The sequence below is a fragment of the Eretmochelys imbricata genome, chromosome 23, assembly GCF_965152235.1.
Source record: "Eretmochelys imbricata isolate rEreImb1 chromosome 23, rEreImb1.hap1, whole genome shotgun sequence".
Lineage (NCBI taxonomy): Eukaryota > Metazoa > Chordata > Testudines > Cheloniidae > Eretmochelys > Eretmochelys imbricata.
The window spans coordinates 16,515,874-16,521,873 of NC_135594.1; the positions used below are offsets into that span (position 1 = coordinate 16,515,874).

Consider the following 6,000-nt stretch of genomic DNA (forward strand, 5'->3'; position numbering starts at 1 on the left):
GAGTGGCAGGGGGGATATGAGGGAGGGCAGTGGGGGTCACGACCCCCGGCCACGGGGATATGAGGGGGGGTGGCGGGGAGGGATGGGGGGCAGGACCCACGGCCGGGGGGGATATATGGGCGGGCGGCGGATGGGGGGGGATATATGGGGGGGTGGCAGGACCCACGGCCGGGGGGGATATATGGGGGGGTGGCAGGACCCACGGCCGGGCAGGGGGGGTGATGATATATGGGGGGCAGGACCCACGGCCGGGCGGGGGGGGTGATGATATATGGGGGGCAGGACCCACGGCCGGGCGGGGGGGTGATGATATATGGGGGGCAGGACCCACGGCCGGGCGGGGGGGTGATGATATATGGGGGGCAGGACCCACGGCCGGGCGGGGGGGGGGGATGATATATGGGGGGCAGGACCCACGGCCGGGCGGGGAGGAGGAATATATGGGGGGGAGGACCCACGGCCGGGCCGGGGGGGATGATATATGGGGGGCAAGACCTACGGCCGGGCGGGGGGAGATGATATATGGGGGGCATGATATATGGGGGGCAGGACCCACGGCCGGCCGGGCGGGGGGGGATGATATATGGGGGGCAGGACCCACGGCCAGGCGGGCGGGGGGGATGATATATGGGGGGCAGGACCCACGGCCGGGCGGGCGGGGGGGGATGATATAGGGGGGGGGAGGACCCACGGCCGGGGGGGGAGGAGGAATATATGGGGGGGAAGGACCCACGGCCGGGGGGGGGGATATATGGGGGGGCGGGGGGGCAGGACCCACGACCGGGGGGACGGCGGAGGGACGCCCCCCACGAGGAGTAGAGCCCAGCGCAGGTGGGTCCCTCCCCGGCCCCGGCGGTACCTGCTCCGGGCGCGGGGTCAGTGCCAGGCCCAGCCGCCTCCCGCCGCCGCCATCTTAATAGCAGCCCCGAGCCTCAGCCCAGCAGGCAGATCCCGCGAGAACTCCCTACCTACCGCCCAGGGACGGGATCCCGCGAGACTTCGGGAGAGAGATCCCGCGAGAGAAGCTCCGACCACTCTCTCCCGCGAGAACGGAGTGGGGCAGATCCCGCGAGACTTGGCGGGAGTGACTTCACCGCGCTGGAGCGGAGCGGGACAGAGCTCGCGAGAGTTCAGGCGACAGTTCACGTGAGACTTCGCCGCAGAGCTTTCCCGCAAGAATGGAGGACCGAGATCTCGCGAGACCTTGACGGTTCCCGTACGCATTCAATGCCGGGGTAGCGATCCTCGGAGCGAGAAGGGACGAGCGAAATCTCGCGATAGTTCGGGGAGCAGAATTCACCGCGAGGCCGCCAGCTCAGTATAAAATCCCGCGAGACGTGATGGTGAAAATCTCGCAGGGGTCGCGAGACCCATCACTTTAACCGCTTACGGCCCGGAATAAAGTGGAGGCGAGATCTCACGAGACTTGAGGCCGCAGATCTCGCTTTGGTCCCGCCCTCCCCATGAGACTAAACTACCTTCGGCCCAGTAAGAAAATCGCGCGATAACTGGAGACGGATCCTCGCGAGAACTCACTCCCCGGGCTGTAAGAAAACGAGAAAACTCGCGAGAAGTCGGGGGGGGGGGGGAATGAACGCCCCCCCCCCAGAAGCTCGAAGGCGATGGGAGCCCTGAGGGGAAATCGCGCGAGAACTCACCGTCTCCAAGGCGACAGGGGGCGAGAACGGCCGGCTGCGCCTGGGGGGCTAGACAGGAGCCGACGTGAAGTATCGCGATGAGAGGAAACCACGCGAGAGCTCCGACCAGCGACGCTATCGCGCTTCCTCCAAGGACGTTTCTAATCACGCGAGATCCCAGGAAGCTGTCTCGCCCACTCTCAACTCTCGCGAGATCTCTGACGACAAACTTCCACCTTAGATCCCGAGTCTCGCGAGACCTCGCTGCTAAGGCCGAATCCCAGACATTCTTGAGACAAATGTAACTTTATTGAGCCGGCTCCAGGCGGACACGCGAGAGGGCGGGGCCTGAGCGAGCCTCGTCCCTCCCCCGTGCGGTCATGTCACATGGCCCCCCAGGCTAATGGCGGGGCAGAGCCACTGGGGGGAGGGGGCTGGTATGGGGGGCACAGAGCCCCTGGGGGGGAGATGCTGTGGGGTGCACAGAGCCTCTGGGGGGAGGGGGCTGGTATGGGGGATAGAGAGGCCCTGGGGGGAGGAGGGGCTGGTGGGGGGGCACAGAGCCCCCTGGGGAGAGTGGGGGAGATGCTGTGGGGTGCACAGAGCCCCTGGGGGGAGGGAGCTGGTATGGAGGATTGAGAGGCCCGGGGGGGGCTGCTAGGGGGCACACAGCCCCCTGGGGAGAGTGGGGGAGATGCTGGGGGGTGCACAGAGCCCCTGGGGAGAGGGGGCTGGTATGGGGGATAGAGAGGCCCTGCAGGGAGGAGGGGCTGGTGGGGGGGGCACAGAGCCCCCTGGGGAGATGCTGTGGGGTGCACAGAGCCCCTGGGGGGAGGGAGCTGGTATGGAGGATTGAGAGGCCCGGGGGGGGCTGCTAGGGGGCACACAGCCCCCTGGGGAGAGTGGGGGAGATGCTGGGGGGTGCACAGAGCCCCTGGGGAGAGGGGGCTGGTATGGGGGATAGAGAGGCCCTGCAGGGAGGAGGGGCTGGTGGGGGGGTGCACAGAGCCCCCTGGGGAGAGTGGGGGGAGATGCTGTGGGGTGCACAGAGCCCCTAGGGGGAGGGGGCTGGTATGGGGGATAGAGAGGCCCTGGGGGGAGGAGGGGCTGGTGGGGGGGGCACAGAGCCCCCTGGGGAGATGCTGTGGGGTGCACAGAGCCCCTGGGGGGAGGGGGCTGGTATGGGGGATTGAGAGGCCGGGGGGGGGCTGCTAGGGGGCACACAGCCCCCTGGGGAGAGTGGGGGAGATGCTGTGGGGTGCACAGAGCCCCTGGGGGGAGGGGGCTGGTATGGGGGATTGAGAGGCCCGGGGGGGGCTGCTAGGGGGCACACAGCCCCCTGGGGAGAGTGGGGGAGATGCTGGGGGGTGCACAGAGCCCCTGGGGAGAGGGGGCTGGTATGGGGGGATAGAGAGGGCCCTGGGGGGAGGAGGGGCTGGTGGGGGGCACAGAGCCTCATGGGGAGAGTGGGGGGGCTGGTATGGGAGACACAGAGCCCCCTGGGGAGAGTGGGGGAGATGCTGTGGGTTGCACAGAGCTCCTAGGGGGAGGGGGGATGGTATGGGGGAATAGAGAGGCCCTGGGGGAAGGGAGGGCTGGTAGGGGGCACAGAGCCCCCTGGAGAGAGTGGGGGAGATGCTGGGGGGTGCACAGAACCCCTAGGGGGAGGGGGGATGGTATGGGGGATAGAGAGGCCCTGGGGGGAGGAGGGGCTGGTGGGGGGTACAACTCCTGGAGGAGGGGGGGGGCACAGAGTGCCTGAGGGGAGGGGGGGGGCTGGTATGCAAGACACAGAGCCTGTGTGTTGAGGGGGGCTGGTGTGGGGAGCACAGAGCCCCTCTGTAGAGTGGGGGGGGCTGGCCCGGGAGGGCTCTGTTGTTGGTCGGGGTCTGTGCAGCGCCTGGCAGGATGGGGGCTCCAATCTCAGTTGAGGGGTGTCTTGGCAGCACCTGACGTGATGTCGCCCCACGCTGGGGGTCCATGTGGCGGGGGGGCTGCAGGAAGGAGGGGGGGGCCTATTCAGCACAGGGGGGCCGAATGGCGGGGGGCCCGCAGTTAAGAGACGGGGGTCTCCCAGAGACGAGCGGAACTAACAGATTTTTATTCTAACCCTGGATATAAAATGTCTGGCGCAAGCCCCGGCTGGGCCCAAACCCCCACAGTCCTGGGGAGCCCTGGACCCCTGGTGTGGGGGGCAGAACAGGGACCCTCTACCACAGTCCCCCTCCCGCTACCCCCGTGGGCCAGCTGCACCCCTGATGGCGGCAATGGGGGGAGTCATTCCCCCAGTGCTGGGGAGGGGCTGTGTGGGCTCAGGGTCCACCAGCCTCCTCCCTCCCTGGGCCTGTCCTGCTGTGGGGAAGGGAGGCCGGGGGACCCCAAAAATCGGGGCAGGGAATGGGGTGAAGTCTGGATACCTTCCAAAGGAGGGTGGGGGGGCACTCAAGCCAGGTTCCCAAGAGCCCCCCCACCAGGGCAGAAGAGACCAATCAGACCCAAAGGGGAAGGGAGCGTTTGGGGGGGCTGGAGGTGGGGCTACCAGGACACAGCAGCCAATCGTTGGAGGCACCAGGGAAGCCCCTCCCCTGTGCAGGTCCATGGGGGGGTGCAGTCCGGGGGTGAGGGGGAAGCGGTGATCCATGCTGCCCCCCCCCCCCAGCTCCATGGGGCTCAGAGAAGCAGCTTCCCGTTGCGATGGATCTTGAGGATGCGGCCGAGCCGTTGCTTAGCCGTGGCCAGCCCCTTCTTGGGGCGCTTTCCTGGGGGGCAGAACGGAGGGTTAGGGGAGCTGGACGGATCCCTCCCCCACCCACACGAGATACCAACAACCCCACCATGGAACCCAGGTGTCCTGGCTCCCCCAGCCCCCAAACCCCACTCCCCACCCAGAGCTGGGGAGAGAGCCCAGGCGTCCTGGCCCCCAGCGCTCCCCACGGCTTACCCTGAGCAGGCGGGGTGCCGGGGGCGCCGGCGGAGGGGCGGCGCTGGGACAGGAAGACGCCGGGGGCCATGGGGGTGGTGCCGCGGCTGAGCTGGGCCATGCCGAAGACGCTGGGCCGGGCCGTGTACTCGTGGTCAGCCAGGCTGCCGGCGAAAGGCTCCGCCTTGGGCTCAGGGGTGGGGGGCGCCGGAGCTGCCCTGGGGGCACCGTCCGGCCCAGCGGGCGCCTCCGGCTCTGGCTCTGCTTCCGGCTCTGCTTCTGGCTCCGGCTCCGGCTCCGGCTCCAGGTCGGGGTCGGGCTCCGGCTCCGGGTCAGGCTCCTTGGGGGACGGGGCCCTTCTCTTGGCCTGACTCTTCCTCCGCTGCAGCCGCTGGTGTTCCTGGGGGACGGAGCGCGGGGTGGGGAGGGGGACGGGGAACCGCCCCCTGCCTGCCCCCCACGGCACAGCAACCCCCAGCACCCTCCCCCACCTGCCCCCCACGGCATGGTGCTCCCCACCACCTGTTCCCCATGACACAGTGCCCTCCGCCTGCCCCCCACGCCACAGCGACCCCCAGCACCCTCCCCCACCTGCCCCCCATGGCATGGTGCTCCCCACCACCTGTTCCCCATGACACAGTGCTCTCCGCCTGCCCTCCACGCCACAGCGACCCCCAGCACCCTCCCCCACCTGCCCCCCATGGCATGGTGCTCCCCACCACCTGTTCCCCATGACACAGTGCCCTCCGCCTGCCCACCACACCACAGCGACCCCCAGCAGCCCCCCGCCTGTCCTCCCCAGCACAGTGCCGCCTACCTCCCCCCTCCGTCTGCCCACAGAGCGTGCCCGCTGCCCAGCCCCGGCCCCGCGAGGCCATTACCTGCTGGGCCAGCTTGGCCGCGGCAGCCGCCAGCCCCGTCTCAACAGACGCCACTCGGGTCCCCTCCCGCACAGGCCGGTCCTGGCGGGGCAGCGTCGGGGGTCACCCGGGCTGGGGGGAGCAGACAAGGTACTGCAGAGTTCTCGGCCCGGGGGCGTCTCGTGCCCGCGGGTAACCAGGCGGGACCCAGGCCCCCCTGCTCCCCACCCAGAGCTGGGGAGCGAACCCAAGTGTCCTGGCTCCCAGGCCCCTGCTATAACCGCCAGCCCTCACTCCCCTCCCAGAGCTAGGGAGAGAACCCAGGCGTCCTGGCTCCCAGCCCCCTGCTCTAACCGCCAGCCTCCACTCCCCTCCCAGAGCTGGGGAGAGGATTCACAGCCCGGACGCCTGGGTTCCATTACCTTTCGGGCTCCAGGGGGCATCATCCGTACATTTCTTCTTCTTTGGTAGCGATTTCAAGGCTGGATCGTCCTCGTCCGACTCAAGAGAGGGGTAAACTGTGGGGCAGGGGAGGCAGTGGGTAAGTTGAGGGGCCCCCATACCCCTGACCCAGCCAGCCCCA

The 6,000-nt window shown here is 68.8% G+C and overlaps 1 protein-coding gene and 1 long non-coding RNA gene across 6 annotated transcripts in view; both read right to left on the reverse strand.

The window, feature by feature from the left end:
- The window catches only part of HUWE1 (HECT, UBA and WWE domain containing E3 ubiquitin protein ligase 1), a 60,468-nt gene extending 59,522 nt beyond the window's left edge, over window positions 1-946 (reverse strand). For all 5 annotated transcript variants that reach the window (XM_077840598.1, XM_077840599.1, XM_077840596.1 and 2 more), the window contains exon 1: window positions 860-946. The gene's annotated coding sequence lies outside the window, so the exon portion shown is untranslated. The remainder of the gene's footprint in view (window positions 1-859) is intronic.
- A 2,769-nt stretch (window positions 947-3,715) lies between these two features.
- On the reverse strand, window positions 3,716-5,935 carry LOC144279178 (uncharacterized). The gene is made up of 4 exons (XR_013348649.1): window positions 5,840-5,935; window positions 5,439-5,549; window positions 4,579-4,957; window positions 3,716-4,396 (listed from the first exon to the last, which is right to left on the reverse strand). It is a non-coding gene; the product is annotated as an uncharacterized LOC144279178 (long non-coding RNA).
- Window positions 5,936-6,000: the final 65 nt, after the last annotated feature.